The sequence below is a fragment of the Serinus canaria genome, chromosome 2, assembly GCF_022539315.1.
Source record: "Serinus canaria isolate serCan28SL12 chromosome 2, serCan2020, whole genome shotgun sequence".
Classification (NCBI taxonomy): domain Eukaryota; kingdom Metazoa; phylum Chordata; class Aves; order Passeriformes; family Fringillidae; genus Serinus; species Serinus canaria.
The window spans coordinates 137,620,681-137,636,744 of record NC_066315.1 but is presented as its reverse complement, the minus strand read 5'-3'; the positions used below and the strand labels follow the sequence as shown (position 1 = coordinate 137,636,744).

General features: G+C 39.7%; 1 long non-coding RNA gene across 2 annotated transcripts; it reads right to left on the bottom strand.

The window, feature by feature from the left end:
* Positions 1-1,085: 1,085 nt before the first annotated feature.
* On the bottom strand, positions 1,086-15,861 carry LOC127059210 (uncharacterized). 2 transcript variants are annotated; one of them, XR_007776818.1, is made up of 3 exons: positions 15,714-15,861; positions 5,327-5,455; positions 1,086-2,439 (listed from the first exon to the last, which is right to left on the bottom strand). It is a non-coding gene; the product is annotated as an uncharacterized LOC127059210 (long non-coding RNA). The 2 variants fall into 2 exon arrangements; XR_007776819.1 differs by having other exon boundaries at positions 5,327-5,452.
* Between the last annotated feature and the right edge of the window lie 203 nt (positions 15,862-16,064).

Genomic DNA, 16,064 nt, shown 5'->3' with positions numbered 1-16,064 from the left:
TTGCAGGTGCCTACAGACCACGACTATTCAAATACTTCTTGATTCAAATAACACTTGGCAGTGGTGTCTGTTCAGTATAGCTGTAAATAGGAAAAAGGGTTTAGAAACTTTATGTTTATTACAGTCCAGATTCACTCTTGCCCCCAGAGTGCCATGACAACAGTGAATAAAAGGAAATTACTCCTTTGGGAATAAAGTAGATTCTATAGTTGGACGATGCTTCCAGATTAAATTAATCTAGTCACCTGTATTACTTTGAGAAGTGCTAAGAGGAGGGAAACTATGACAGCATTGGAAGCAGGGAATAGATTTAAACATGGAAGCAGAGGGCTGTGTAAGGAGAATATGGCTTCCTGTTCAATTTTATGAAATATCTGTGTTTCTACCATCTGATTCCTTACCACCATTTTGTACAAATGGGAATTTGACTGTAGGAAAAGGATCATGTGTGTCTTTCCTCAGCTCTTGTCCCAGACAGTGACCTGCATGGCTGTGACTAATTTGACACTTCCTCTTTGTTAAAATAGGATCTCCTTAAACTATTTTATGTAATTTTTAATTTTTGAATTTAGATTTCAAAATTGCCTTTTTTTGTTGTTTTTAAGTGTTAGAGAAAAGAAAAACCCTATTTCAGATTTTACCCACTTAATTCTTTTTCCTTTTGACAGGAAGGCAGATATAAATAAGCAATGCTGAGTGTTTGCCTAAGAGGAACACTTCTGATTGTTTTTTTTTTCCTTTTTCACCTCATTGAAAGAGAGAAGGTCATCTCTGTCTCACACAAAATCAAATTTAGACTGGAGCTTTTTTCTTTAGGAAAAAATGCTCACTCTGCTTTCCAACTTCTTTGTGCCTACCCACTCTTTATTTCACTCTATCAAAGAAGAGAATTTACTAAATAAAACTTAGGGTTGTATTTGGATCTGGTTCTAGTTTTTCATTCAGTAAAAGGATTTCCTTTTCAATTTTTTTTACAATTAATTAAAGGTCCAAAATGGGTGCACCTTCAATATCTGATTTACTTTTGCTCTCAAAAGTCTGCCCATGATTAATTTTTCTCTAATTCTATGCAATCTTTTCAGACTGAAATTCCTTACTTTTTAAAAAATGTGTTCCTGCACATTTACATTTACTTTGTGAGAATAAAATATATATCTGTGATACTAATACTAAGATTTTATAGTGGACCGCAGTATAAGCTTTGAGAGATTGGCAGTGAATACTTGACCTCTAAGGTAGGATGTGTAGGTAAAAGGTGAGCGACAATTGCCTTGGGCAGAAGTTAAGCTCTCAGTATATTGCAGTGACAGTTCCCCTTCAGCTTCCCCTTCTGCATTTGTACCCTTCTTGGGGTTGCAAACCAAAAGCTGAGCAGTGCCAATCCCGCCTATTATTTCTTTATCAGTTCTGTCTCTGCTGCATCTTTTTTGAAAGGAGGTGACCCAATGTAATTTTCATGACAATTACAGGGTTTTTTATTTTTCACCTTTTTACTCTTTGCAGTTCACCTCTAACTGGAAATTTTCAAAGCACATTAGTGGTGTTTCCCATAGCTGAACTTTTCAGTGACTTTTCTGCAGCATAATCTCATGGTAGATCACTGCAAAGCTGAGTTTCATTCTCCATGCACTAATGTTTCACTCTATGACTTTGTGGATGATCTTTAACTCCTCTCTTTTTATTTTCTTCATCTGTGCAATGAGGATAATGATTGCTTTTCACCTTTAATAGTGGGAATGTGAACTGCTCCAGCAGGATTCAGCATCAGTACTTTGCCTATGACTTCATTTATCTGAGGTTTACTTACTTTTGCATAAATTTTTTAAAGCTTCCTTTACTCAGACTTTGCATTAGTTTTACTGATTTTTTATCTCAGTGGTATCCCTGCATTCTTTTCCTCCACACTATTACTGTTGCTATGAAACTGCAAACACGACATGGCCATGACAGATCAGGTGCTCAGCTCTCCCTCTCTGAGCTTGCCAGCATTGCTGTCCACACATTTCACCCAGGGGTTTTCCCATTCAGAACAAACATACAGAAAATGCAAAGAAATTGTTTGTAACCTACACAACAAATTACTCAAGGAATAAAAACCAGACAAAAACAGAGATGTGAAAAATGGGTGAAGAAAGTTGAATCCCAGCTGCAGCACTGGGGTTCAGTCCTGCTCTTACTGAAACAGTGACTCTGATTCCCCTGGAGCTAGCCATTGATAAACCAATATATATAGATTTTTTGCTATGCATGTAGATCTGTACCCACAAAAGAACTGAGGCATCTACTCACACTGCTTCCCTTTCAGCAGCCTGACCAGGTCTACATTTTTCCTTTGCTTTCTTGCTCTTCTCTCTTTCCTCTCTGGTCTTCTCTAGGCAGAAATTCTTCATCAGTTGTGAAGGACTGCTGCCCTCATCCAGACTTCATTTCAGCCCTTTGCTGAACAGAGAACCAAATTTATCTCCCCTTGTTATTATTTAATTCTGCAATTAGATTGCATTGGTTTGCAAGGCACTTGTTGTAGATTTCAGGAGAGGTGGCAATAAATGTCTATTGACTTGGCAAGGCTGAGGATGTCTCATTGATTCCAGTGTTCTCTGTATTATTCTCTGTCTGTTCCATGCTCAATATCCTGCACCTTTTAATTCCTTTTTTTTTTTTTTTTAATTGCTGCTGCATGTTTAATGCATGTCTCCATTGAGCTGTCCACAGCAATGCCTGTATCTTTTTCCTTGGCTGTAACAACAAATTCAGAGCCCATAAATGTTTACAAGTAGTTTTAAACTGTTTCCCACAAACCACATGCCTAGGCTGAGTTTCATCTAGTGTGTTACTGTCCAATCGCCTAGTTTGGTTTACTTCATTCGAAGCTCCTTACAATCTTGTCTTAGCTAGGTTGAACTATTTTTTGTTTCATCAGCATGTTTTATTCCTTTCCTTTTCCTTTCTGCAGGTTAATGAATGTGTATTTTTATTACACTTTTGTGATGAGCTGCAGTGAGATATATGGCTGTTTCTTTGAAAGGGAAATGAGACAGCTCTCTATTGAGAATGACCCCAGTGCTGGGTTACAGTCTCTGGACAATGCTATTTGTTGACCTCCTGGGAATGGGTTTACTTCTTTTTATGGCACCTTAAATTGCAATTATTTACAAGCATAAGAACACATGGTTTTTCTTTATCTGCATTTATCTGAAGATCAAACAGACTCTTATTATTGTGAATATAGTCTGACAAAGTCCCTGAATTACTGGAATAAAAGTTTTCTCCCCATTTTATGGATAGAATTCAAAATCACTCAGGAAAAAACATTACAAAAGATAACAGTAGAGAGGTCTACCCATCCCAGTCTCTTAGGTGTGGACTGAAAAGCAATAATACTTTTATGATACTTTTCCAGTCTTCAGCAACTTGGGTTTCTCAGGGATTTTCACAGGTAGAGTCAGTATTTGTTGTCTCCTCACCACAAGCATTTAACCCAGAAAAAAGAAAACTCTGGTAAAAAAATGGTTGATGTTTTCTGAGTGGTTCCTGCTCTGGTGGCTGCTTCTGCTGGTGAAGTTGTCTGAATACTTTCTGCAGCAAAAGAAAAATTGTTTTCAGGTCCAGGCTAGGACCACTGGTCTCTCTACTGGAGTGAACATGCTATGAATGTATCTATGTACTTCAACACAGCCTACATCATCATGCCCTTGGCTTCAGGACAGCTGTCTCTGCATGGTAAACACTCCCAAATGGCTGGATTGCTGTTGTCCATATTTTTACATCAGAAAGGGAGGAAAAAACCATGGTTTTAACCCCTGCGGAGAAATTTCCCTGAGGCTTCTCCAAATCTGCACAGCAAGCCAAGGACAGTACTGGTAGAAGTAGCTTTTCTGCCTTTAGTTGTAGGCTCTGCCCTTGCTCCTTTTTTCCTCACTTGCTGGTTAATATCTGTTCCTAATCTTACCTTTAATTGGCATTGCTGCTATTTCACTTGCCAGAGACTCTCAATGGGTTTATTCTTTATCATGGCTAAGTTTTTCCATGATCTAGCAGGGCCTTCCATTTTTCCCTTCTCAGCTGGCTGGCTGTTCACCCCTACAGATCATAGGATTGCTGGATAATTGATGCTGAAAGGAACCTCAGGAGATTTCTGGTTCAACCTCAGCTCAAAGAAGATCTGAGATCAGATTAAGTTATTCAGAGCTTTATCTAGTTTAGTCTTGAAAACTTCCCAGGGAGGAGACTGCACAAGTTGTCTGGGTAACCTGGTCCAGTATCTGACTATCCACTTGGGGGTAAAGTTTTGCCTGATACCCTGGTTCACCTTTTGTGTTCAAGCTTATCCCCAGTGTCTCCCATCTCCCCAGCATCACTGGAAAGCTTGGTCATCTTCTTAATGGCCTCCTTGCTGGTGCTGGCAGGCTGCTACAATGTCCACATGAAGCCACCTCTTCTCCAGGCTGAAAAAAATTAGTGCTGCAGATCCTAACACTTTTTCTTCTCCATTTTTCCAACTTATTTCTTGTACTGAGGAGCTTAAAAGAACACAGTGTCTAGATGTGGCCCAGCAGGGGCTGAGTGGGAGGAGAGTCCCTCCCCACAAGCTCCTGGCTCTGCTCCCACCAGCAGAGCCCAGGATGCCATTGGCCACCTTTTCTGCCACTCCTGATGCTCAGGCAGAGCATCCTCTGTCTGCCAGGAGTCCTCAGAGTCCTTGCAGTAAAGCCAGTAGCCCAGCCTGCCTTGGACAGAGCACAACCCATTAATCACTCTCCTCTGAGCACAACCCTCCAGCCAGGTTTTACCCAGGGAGTTGTTGCCCACCCATCTAGACCACAGTGTCTTCAGGTACAAATGTTGCTGGAGACACTGTCAAAAGCCCTGCTAAAGCTGACATAAGTGTTATTCATTGGTTATCCCTTGTACAGAAACCCAGCTATTTGATCATAGAAAACAATAGGTTCAATCAGAGACTGTTTACATTCAGTAAATCCTACATGACTCTGTTATAAGGGTTTCCTTGCTGTGCTTTTCCAAATGAATGGGATGGGACCTGTTGAACCCCAGAGACCCAGAAATGTTTTCAGAATCTAATTGCTTTATCATTTTTATACATTGACATTGAGTTCACTTTTGAGTTTACTTTTTCTCATTCAGGAATGTGCATTTATCTCTTTGACAACACTTCATCCTCCTCCCTCACAAACAGTTAAGGAAGTTAATTTATTTTTTTGGAATGTCTACCTCTTTTGGCATCTGGTCTTGTGTCTCTGGGAGACACAAATGATTCCTTTATTGACCTCATCTTATTTAAATATTGTAAAAAAGTTTTATTATTTACCTCAAGTCCTTATGTGGTCTTCATTTCACCCTTTCATTAGCTTTTCCAGTTTGTTTGGTGTAGATTTTTTTTGGTACAGCCGTCACCCCATGTTACATGATTTCTCTGTCTTCTTTAGTACAGTACCTGCTGGGTTTAATGATTTATGTTATTCTCTTCAATTACTTTTTGTTAAATCCGAATTTCTTGCAGTTCATCTAGCAGGAACTAAAGAACATTCAATTTTATTTTTTGTATCACTTTTTGATTTTCTGAATTATTTTCTAATATTACTGTTCTCTATAATGCTGATTACTTGCAGTCCCATACCCATATGAGGAAACCTGCAAATACATAAGATTCCATTTTATTTTTAATCCTGTTCCTCCCTCCTGTCTGGGGAATACAGAAGCAATGAAGCAACCCAGGACATGTGGGCCCCAGAGAACCTTGTCATGGTGCAGCACTGCAATCTATTTTACATACCTCTGACATCTCAGTTAGCAAAAGTCATGGCTGTGGTATGGTCTGTCCAGTGCCTTCCTGCCAGGAAAGCCCTCTGAGGAGGAAAGCATCATTTCATCCACTCTGCAAGCATCTGAGAAAGACCAGACTACATAACATTTCCCAGGTGTTGGGAGACCAGATCAACAGATTTAATGCTCTGTCTCCTTTGGGGCTTGCACAGTGTCCCTGAATCCATGGGATTCATCCCATAACAAAACCTTTGGTAATATGCACTAAAGTACCCAAATGTACTTGCCAGAATGGAGCAACTGGCAAAGCAAAGGCCTGGTGTCATTGCCTGATTGTAGATGTCCAGAAGGGCTGGTGGGCATCTTTGAAAGGGTGTGAGCAGTATTGGTTCTTTGAGTTGTATATGGGATTTACAAGCATATGGTACAATGTTCTTCCTGGGAAAGAATCAGAGACAGATTTGCCCTTGGGATTGTTTGTTGCTTGGTGTTTGTTTTAAAGAAATCTCTGGTATGCTTTTTACTTCCTTAGTTCCTGCTCTCGGGTTATTTAGGATCCCAGTTCTGTGTGATGTTTATTTCAGTAAAGACTTTGTTCTTACAAGTTCCAGTTACAGTATAGAAAGTTGCTCCTTTGCTTCAGCACAAAATATTTCCTTATCTGAGTATTTTAAAACATATGATAATTCCCCCTTTAATTAATAATGGAGTATTTTACGGAATACCTGAGAATTAGTAGGTCTTAAAAAAAAAAAAAAAGATCAGGGTAATTAGGTAAAGAGTCTTAAAAATAAGTAACTTGTCATAAATTAGAGACACAACTGTAGGCAGTTCTTTCTACTGCTTTAATCAGAAACCCACCCTGCTCTTGGATCTCTAATTTTATTTTTGTTCTCTTTCAAGGATGGGCCTTTTTTGCCCCCTCAGGGAAGAAGAATGATTAAAAACAATACACAACAATTAAAAATATTCCCAACTGTTAGTCTGCTCTGCTTCTTAAAACATTTTGCAAATAGGTACATGCTTCAATATATACAACATGTACGTATAATATTTACAGAGAAACAGTTTCCTAAAAGCAGGCTGATGATGTTAATCTCAGCTCCGTAACCCTGTAGACAATTACTTGGCATAATTTCTAGATGTGTTGTGTTAGTAGCTCCTTCTTCACTGCTTGGAAGAGTTTATGGCTTTAAGAATTGCACTGGTGGCTTTACCCACATGGTCCATCCTAGCTATGGAAGAAAGTGAGGGTTCAAGCACTGCTTGAGGCCCTCCTTGAAATCTCATAACAAAACAGGAGATGGCACCTCACCAGACCAGCATCCTCTGATCTAGCCATCTAATTTGTGTTTAGGGATTGCTCATACATGCCTTTCTCATTTCATAAAGGAAGGCATTAATAATTCCTGGCAGGGGACAAGTATTTCCCTCTCCAGCTCTTTTACCACCCGTGAAGATCACAGAATCAAGCCACAACTGAAGGACATTGTCTGACATTCAAACAGTGGAGATTTTTGTCTGTGGCTCTACAGCAGTCAAGGGGCAACTGTGAGAAGATGCCCAAGCCTGACACTTCTCATGCCTGTCCCTATGGGACTCTGGCTGCCTCACTGTGCATTGCCTGTGGTGCGATCTGGGTGGCCAAAGGAGGTGACAAAACAACCTTGTAGGTGCCAATGTTCCCCGAGGGCTGGGGACAGCATGTGCTGCTGATCCTGCTGGATCCAGCAGAGTGCCTGGTGCATGGGCCACACTCAGTGTCCCAGGCTGGGGGCCTCTCCAACAGCATGGGGTAGGGCAGGACAGATGTCCCTTTCCTCACCCCAGCTGCAGGCAGTTTTTCTTCCAACCTCATGCTCACATCAGATATGTGAGTAGCCCAAGTCCTGCCTCTAGCCAGGCTTAGGCTGGGATAGAGTCTCTGCTTTTGCATTGACAATGTAAATGAATGTTGGTGGATTTCAGGGCAGGAGTTACCCTGTCACCCCCAGCCTACACTGGGCACAGGCATCCCCATCTGCACACACGCCGCATGTACAATCGTACATAGATCAAAACTCCAAAGTCAGCCTTATCTTCCCACTATAAATGCAGCCCTTTGTCCAAAACCTTGGGGTGAGCAGCCATGCCCTGTTGCTGCATTGTGTCTACCAAAAATGTCATTTCATCCTGTATATCTTTACCTCTTAACCCTGAATTAATTTATGGAGAATCATTGTGATTGCCAATTCAGTAAATACTGCTTTAATTTCTGAAGCAGAAAAGGAGTGAATAGTGAACTTGAAATGATTCACTGAAATTTCCAATGTGAAGCAGAAATCCCAATTTGCCCATGTGGAAAGAAAAATACAATGTTTTGTTGTTCATGGATTTGCAATAGAGATACTGCTCACCAGAATAATAGGAAAATCACCAGACAATTCTTCCAAGTTTGTCAGGTGACCTTTCTAGCCTGTCAAAAGTTAGTGAAGACATTTTAATAGAAAAAAAATTACCAAATATTATAAGCTAAGAATTGGTATGAAAACTAAAAGACAGAATGACAGAATGAATTTCTTGGCATGAGAAAAGAATTACATGGAATTCAGCCCATCCAGTGTGATGCATGCAGTCAGACTGACATAACAGGGCAATACAGACTCCCACCAGTCACACACAAGTCTCCTGTCTTGCAGGAGATGCTGTATATATTTTCACATAGTGGCTACATAATTTCTTTTCCCTTGGTCTAGGCTCTATTCATGAAATTATAGGTGTCACTTTGCCTTACAAAAATATTTTGTTGTAACAGAAACACAAACCTGATGTATTGCCTGTGGTTCACTCTGTGAAATTTTAGATCATTAATTTCAGTGTTTTAGAGCTTCAGGCACTGCTTTGCAGTGATGGTCCAGTGAACTGTGTTGCCCATTGCAATTAAAACATGTGAGACTGCTTTAAAAATGTGGTATGTGTGAGAAATTAAAACCTGTTGGGAAAATTTTCTAACACAGCTACAGTATCTTCTCATCTGCTCTCTGCTTCCATTATTGATTGTAATGGAGAAGATGTATTCCATAGAAATTACTTACACTGGATAACTAGAATTCCATAAGGTAAGGTCACAGAATAAATGAAAATTAGTTTTATATGGTTTTGCTTTGTAATTGGAGACAGATCTTCAAATGATGTAAAATGGCAAGTTTTGAGATCAAGAGTGGTAAAGAAATTTACTTTGGCTTACAGAAACTACAGAACTCAATCAGAAACATAATACTTTTAAGTAAATTTCTGAGTGAAATCTGAAATTTTCTGTTGATTTTATTCACCTTTAAAAACATTTTTTTCAAGATCAGTTAGGCTTCATAGAAGAAATCCCTTCCTTACTGAAGCTGATGAAGAAAAAGACATCTTGCTGTTTTCACTGGAGCATATGCAAAATTAGTGCCTTCAGATGCTGCTAGCAAAAATGAAGGGAGTGGAGGGAGAAAACCAGGCAGTGGCTACATTATAGTTTTCAAGACAGAAAATTACTGTGCTGCACTCAGTATTTGCTCTTGCATAACATGGAGGTGTCCTGATCTCATCTGCACTCAGCACTTCATGCCCACAGAACAGAAAGTGGAATTTAATAGTCCCCAAAGTCAGGGCCTTACACTGTGGCAGTACATCATGAAGGTACAGGAAGAGCAAAGGACTGCAGCTGCTCAGGGTATGGCGTTTTTAAGAGAAGAACAGATAAGTAGTCAAAATATATGACGGAATTCTGCACCCAAGTGTGACTGCTGCATGCTTGGAGATGAGAATGAAAGGCAAAAAGCAATGGAGAGGAATTCATCAGTGAAGCCTGTCTTCATTCAGCACCAGTGCAGGAAGCCATTGCAAGGTCATGCGAGTGCTCATACAAAATATTGTTACACAAGCTCCTCAAGATGGGATGGATTTTAATATTTCAGAAGAGTTTATGCATTTTGGAAAAAAATTTTTTTTTGCTAATATGTACTAAATTGCTTTTTGGTGTACTGATTTCTAGAATTGTACAATAATTTTTCTAATGTGGCCTTGCAGATGGACTTGACCATAAATCTATGCATGGGATGTGCAAGGATGTCATATAAACCTTTCAGCCAAGGAAGTTATGGTTATTCTGCTATTCTGCTATTCAGTTCCAGGGGAACTGCAGCTGCTGGTATCTGTGAGTCAAATAAACTTCTGCCTTATTATAATATTGCTATTTAAAAAATATGGAACAAACATCTGTCTTCAAATAGTAACAGAAAAGCTGATTGTTCTGTGTCTTGAGGGCATGAGTTTCTGAGATCAGTAGGGACAGGAAAAAAGTATTGAAATCAGGTAAAAATGTTAGAGGTTTGTGGGTATCTCTGAAAAATAATTGAGTTTCTGTTTAATTTCAGTGGGGCCTGGGGATCTGGAAAATATTCTTGATCTACCAGACATTTGCAGAGTTAGTGCTCCTTAAAAAAAGAAATGTTTCTATATGATTTCTAATTATATTCTTTTCTAATGAATGGACACAATTTCAGATGACTTGTGGCAGGAGATAGACAGAAATGTTGAAAAATCAGATGGGAACAATGTGCACTGATGACTTTCCTCGAGTCTCTGTAGGATGATTATTATTGCCTTTTACCAGACATAGAGAGGAAAGTGTATAAATGAATTGGTAAAAGGTCATTCTACATTTCTTTCTCATTTCCCTAAGAATACAAAGGTTAATCTTTATTTAAGTCCTTTCTCTCTGAAGTAGATCCATTAGAAAGTCAAGGATCAGGCTCTCATGATAGACATCCTCAGAGCGGTCACAGAGGGATGCTTTCCTTCCCCTCCAGCCATGGTCTGTAGAGAGCTGGTGGCATCTAGCACTGGCTCTTCTCTCACACATAAAGCCTTGGAGAGCCCAGGGCCAGTCCACATGGTCATTCCTATGCAGAGTCAATTTCCCATCTTTGTATGACAAGTCCTTGTATGACAAGTCTTACTGATATTGAGGTGCTAATATTTAACCTGGCTCTGTGCTGAGGTACAAGAGGCCATCAGATGCATATGACAGCTGTTCTACCCTCCTGCTCTGAGCAGGGCTATCTTACTCCAGGTTTCTCAGAGCCTTGTCCAGGCTGGTTTTGAATACTTCCAAAGATGGAGGTGGCACTGCTAGTTTGAAGACTCCCCTGCTGGAACCTGTTTCACCTGTTGCCTCATCCTTTTGCTGTGACTCTGAGCAGAGGGGTACTGGGACCATCCTGGGGCTGCAGTCCAACAGGGGATGAGCACAGGAGGCAGTACTCTCATCATACATCTGGAAGTGTTCCATCCCTCTCCTTTTAAAGGAAGATGTCAAAGACCTCCACTGATGAGGGCTACTGCTTTAGGCACCCTCCTCCTGCTACTCATTACAGATTGGCTTAAACAATGAGGCAAGACTTCAAAATAAGCATAAGAAAGACTACTTCTGTAAGAGTCAAAACTATAGCAATTTTTACTTATACCACCTTTAGCAAAGCAATATTCACATCCAGTTCTTTCACCTTCTCGCCTTCTCACCATTAGCAGTCCTCTCATGCATTAAGGTTCACAGGATAGATCCACTTGTCAGGAAAGAATTTTCTCCTGTATTTGAATTGGTTCAGTGTTTAATTTCACTACTATTCCCTTCTCACCACCTGCATTCTTGCCTCCAGGTTGTGCCTTGCAACAGGAAAGGACAAATGACCCTTCTTCCTTCTCTAAGGTCTTCACAGCCCAGAAGGGAGCTGTCTCTAGCGTTCTCTCTACAGCTGCCCTGAATCAGGGACTCAGAAGTAGCTCTGCAACCATCTCTGACAGCACTGCTGCACACATGGGATCTTCCAAGAGGGCAGAGCCAACATCTGGGGGCTAGAAACCATGTCAGCCATCCTAAGCTATCTGGTTCCTATTCCTGAACTGGGACTTTCAGGTAAATAACTCCAATCATTGCTATTTCTTCTCCTAGGAGAATGTTACCAAGACTTTTATTGTTTTTATTGACCTGCCTTGCTTTCCTGTAGCCCTGCAGCTCTGCAATATTCTCTCTGAAATAAGGGGACTCGTAATTCACAGTGTTTATTTGACAGCCATTGTGTGGTCAGGGAAAGGGAAAACAATGCTGGGGAGGCACATTTCCCTGTTCCACTTGCTGTGATCGCAGTATGTTTTGTCTCTTCTGCCTGAGCTAATGGGGTCATGTAGTAGGCACAGACTGAAAATATCCCGTGGCTGTAATGTTCAGATCTTCAGAATGTTTGCTGAGCCTGACTCACAAACAGGTTTAACAATCAAGCCAGGGTAAATATTTTGTCAATGAGATATTTTTACATTAATAAATGGACCAGCAATGCATTTAAAAGAGGGTCTTATTTCATAAATATTTCCATAAAAGCTTGAGGAAGTTTAGTTCTATGACAATTCTTCACCCTATTGTGGAGGAGCAGAATTAAAACTACCTTCACTTTTCCTCCTCAGCAGCTCTGTGGTTTCTGATCATACCTCTAATTGTTCAGAAACTCAGCTTTAAATGACTGTTAAATGATTCAGGAATCATATTTATGTGGAGCAATAGTTCCACTGATCTTCAAAAAAAGCCATGATGGGAAAACCATCATTCTTTTTATAAAGGACAGCTCTTAAATCTGTTGTGTTACTTTCTTTCACCAAATGTGCATCTTCTCTAATACAGCTTTGAGTAATTTTTAATTTTTCTCTATAGAAAACCATACTAATTAGCTTGATTAGGTAAGTATTTAGTGAACCAGCAAGTTGTCTGCATAGACTAGCAAACCTGTTAGGAAAGGTTTCAGCAACTGAAGCTCACGGGAATATACAGCTTAAACTTCTCAGAATGAGAGCAGGCATCCAATCAATATTTAAGCCTATTTCACAACCTTTCTCTCTGTGATTTTAACTTGCTGCTCAGCTAACCAAAAACCTGTGATATGACACTTTCTATTTTAGCATGTCTTTTTTTTTGCCAAGATTGAGAGGGGAATTCTTAATACTGAAAATCATTAGAAGTAGTTCACCTCACGATTTCTTTGTTAGACTACAAACAGAATTATAGATGGATTCAAGATTATGGAGTCTGAATTCTTCATATTGACAAGAGGTCAGACTCCACTCTAAGGTATACCAATGCAAATCAGAAGATTTTTTTTTCCAAAATTCAGTGTAGTTTCTTAAGTTTTAGATAATATAACTTTTAAGATTATGTTCAGGAAGGAAGTTCTTACAAAGTAGGAAGTGGTACATATATAAATTGCAATTCTTATCAATTTTCACTTTTGTTTTTCACTAAATAGTCCTTTACTGGTGAAGTGTAGGGGTTCAGACAGACATTTGTTAGCTCCACAAAGGGAAAGTGTAAAATACAGTGAGGGCTCCCTATAATTTTCTTTAACCTCAAGCCAAGTTACTACCAGCATGACCATGAAAGTAGTATTACTTCCTGAATACACAGCCTTGATGAACAATAAATTTTTCTTTCAAGACAGGTTTATTGTTTTGTTGAGGAATTGCTTGAAAGGTATTCCATTGTATATAGTGAAGGTGTAATTGGGCTACAGCAGCACATTCCTTTAATATGTTAGGCAATAATTTCATGTCCCCTTGTTGTACACAGGGATTTCATTCTGTTAAACTGATTGATTACTTTATCAGGATTCATTTGCTGGCATTTGTATAAGGCAGTGTCTTGCTGAAGGGAGAAGTATAAAACTTCAGTCCTGTGCCAAGAGGGCAGGATCTGTGTGAGAGAAGATGACAGCAAAGCAGTGTCCATTCTCTCTTTCCATCCTAGACAGACACAACTAAACCCACCATTTGCCTTCCCTGTCAGACATTTATGTTAATTGTTCTTAACAGTCCTGGTCATCTCTTGTGGCCTGAATCTGCAGGTACACAAACATCTGTCTTACGCCTCTTTCCACTGCCATTGGAAAAGCCCAAAGAGGCAAAGATGTAATTTTGAAAATTGCACCCCATCATGATTGAGCAGTGCCTCGCCATCCATGAAAAACAAATTGTCCCTAAGTTCTGAAAAATATTTGTCATTGGTTTCTCAAAAGCATCTGCTGCTGTTCTGACAATCATCTAAATTGGATTGTGCTGAGGAAAAGCTGACCTTCTCCTTTCTCCAGTGAGGTCTTGTATTGGAATTTGATAAATAAAATCAGACAAAACCCCTTTAAACTTCCTCTTAGAATATTTCCCTAGGCAGAAGCCAAAGTGAGGAATATAAGGCTAAAGTCTCTCTTGATATAAATCCATTGAACCTAAATTAATCTGCCTCTTAGAACAGCCTGATTGTGGTATCAGGTGAGGTATCCTTTTAGCACAGCACCCAGGACCTAAACTAAGTTACATCAGCAGAGAATTTGTTTTGCTATTGCTGCAGTCAGAGAGCTCTGATTTTAGTATCACCCTAATAAATGTTCCATGCAATGCTACATGATAAGATTTAAGCAATAAAACTTACTTGTGTTTCCTTATAATTTTAATTTACAAAATTGATCCAGACAGAAAACAAGAAGATTTTCTTTCAGAATCAACAAGGATGTTCCCGTGAAGTTTTGGAGAAAATCTATTAAGCTATGTTTGAATCTCACTTCATTAAACATTTAGGCTGACTTGCTGTTTTGATATTTGTTATAATGGCTTTTGTGTCTTGCTGAAAAACTTGTTGCACTGTTGCTCTCAGTCAGAATTTCCAGAGAGCTACAATGTTTTGGAAAGCAGAGTGCTAGTTATGTGTGAACAAGCAGACACAAATGAAAACACTGAAGAAATTGTATCTGCCTGAATATTTTTGCCTAATGTTATTTTGAGGAACCCAAAGCGCAGCCTGCAATGTACAGGTTCCCAGCTAGTATCAAACCCAACTTCCCCTGGATGAAGCAAGACAGACTCTTGCCTTTATATTGTCTGTCCCATCTCTATATTTGTCTGTGTAAGGTCTTCCTGTTGAGGTGCAGTTTTCATGCACATTAATCACCCTGAGCAGTCTGCACAAAGTTGGTCCTGCCCTGCGCTGTGCCATCGCTTGCCAACAGGCTTCACTGCTAATCTGCCATGGAGGATGCTTCATTTGCCACCAGGTGGGTTGCACAGAGGGGCTGTGTTGTCCCACTTTTCTTGCTGCTGTCCAGAAAATTGCAATCACGCTTTAAAATGGACAAGTGGAAAAAGGCAGTCTTGCATGCCGTGCACACATTCTGCCTCATTTAGCACCTACATACAAAAAATCAAAAAAGTTATTAGAGCTGCCAAACCAATTACATTAGATTAAATTAGATTAGTGAGCCAAAAAATCAAGACATCATGGCAGACAGGTCTAGAAATGCTGTGGCAAAAGGGAGTACGGGATACCCAGCTCTAGAAAAATATTAATTTACTCAGTAAGCTACCACTGTAATAAATGTACTTTAAAAATGTCAAATGGAACTAAAACATTTTAGACATATGGTGCATTAGCCAAAATTTCAAACATTTGCCTTGAGCTCCATAAATGTAAAATGATGGAATGTGTTTAGCAGGTGATACAGACTATCTTTATCTGCATTAAACTGCACATGTTCATTGTAATCCAGGCGAGTTATAAATGCAATACAGACCACATCTCCCAAATCCCATCTAATGATGACATCTATGCTTTTCTCTTACTTTGAAAAGTGATGGTCATTTCTATCTTGGGGTATTATTTCTGTTGACTGAAAAGATTAATATTAAACATTAGTGATCAACACTCCCCCAACACCTAAACCAATCAATGCTTTGATTACTCTAATTAGGGTACTGGACTGGGTGTCAGAAGGAACACTCACTACACTTACTATCAAAATCACTGCTGTTCTCTGGGTTTAGGTCTTGCACCAGATGGCAGAGATCAAGCAGAAGAAGCCTTCTCTGCCAATCCCCACCTGGTTTATACAGATGAACTGGGAGTTGTAGGGTTCTTGGGTGCTTCTGACAAAGACTGTAGAAAACTTGCACGCAGTGGGTGTTCTCAGATAAGACAGCCAGCCCTCCCAGAAGATGCAACACCTCCAGCAGTTTCAGAAATATCCTCCAATTGTCTGAATAGGAAATAATGAGAGAGAAAATCAAGCTCCCTATTGTTATGAGTAAATCTGTGAAGAAAAGAGTCAACCTCTTCTGTAGTACAAGAGTTACAATCCTTCTAAAAACTGTATTATTTAAAAAGCGCCAACCCAGTAAATTTTCTGGACTTTGAAAGTAGATGTCTTGATAATACTTGCTTTAATTGACCA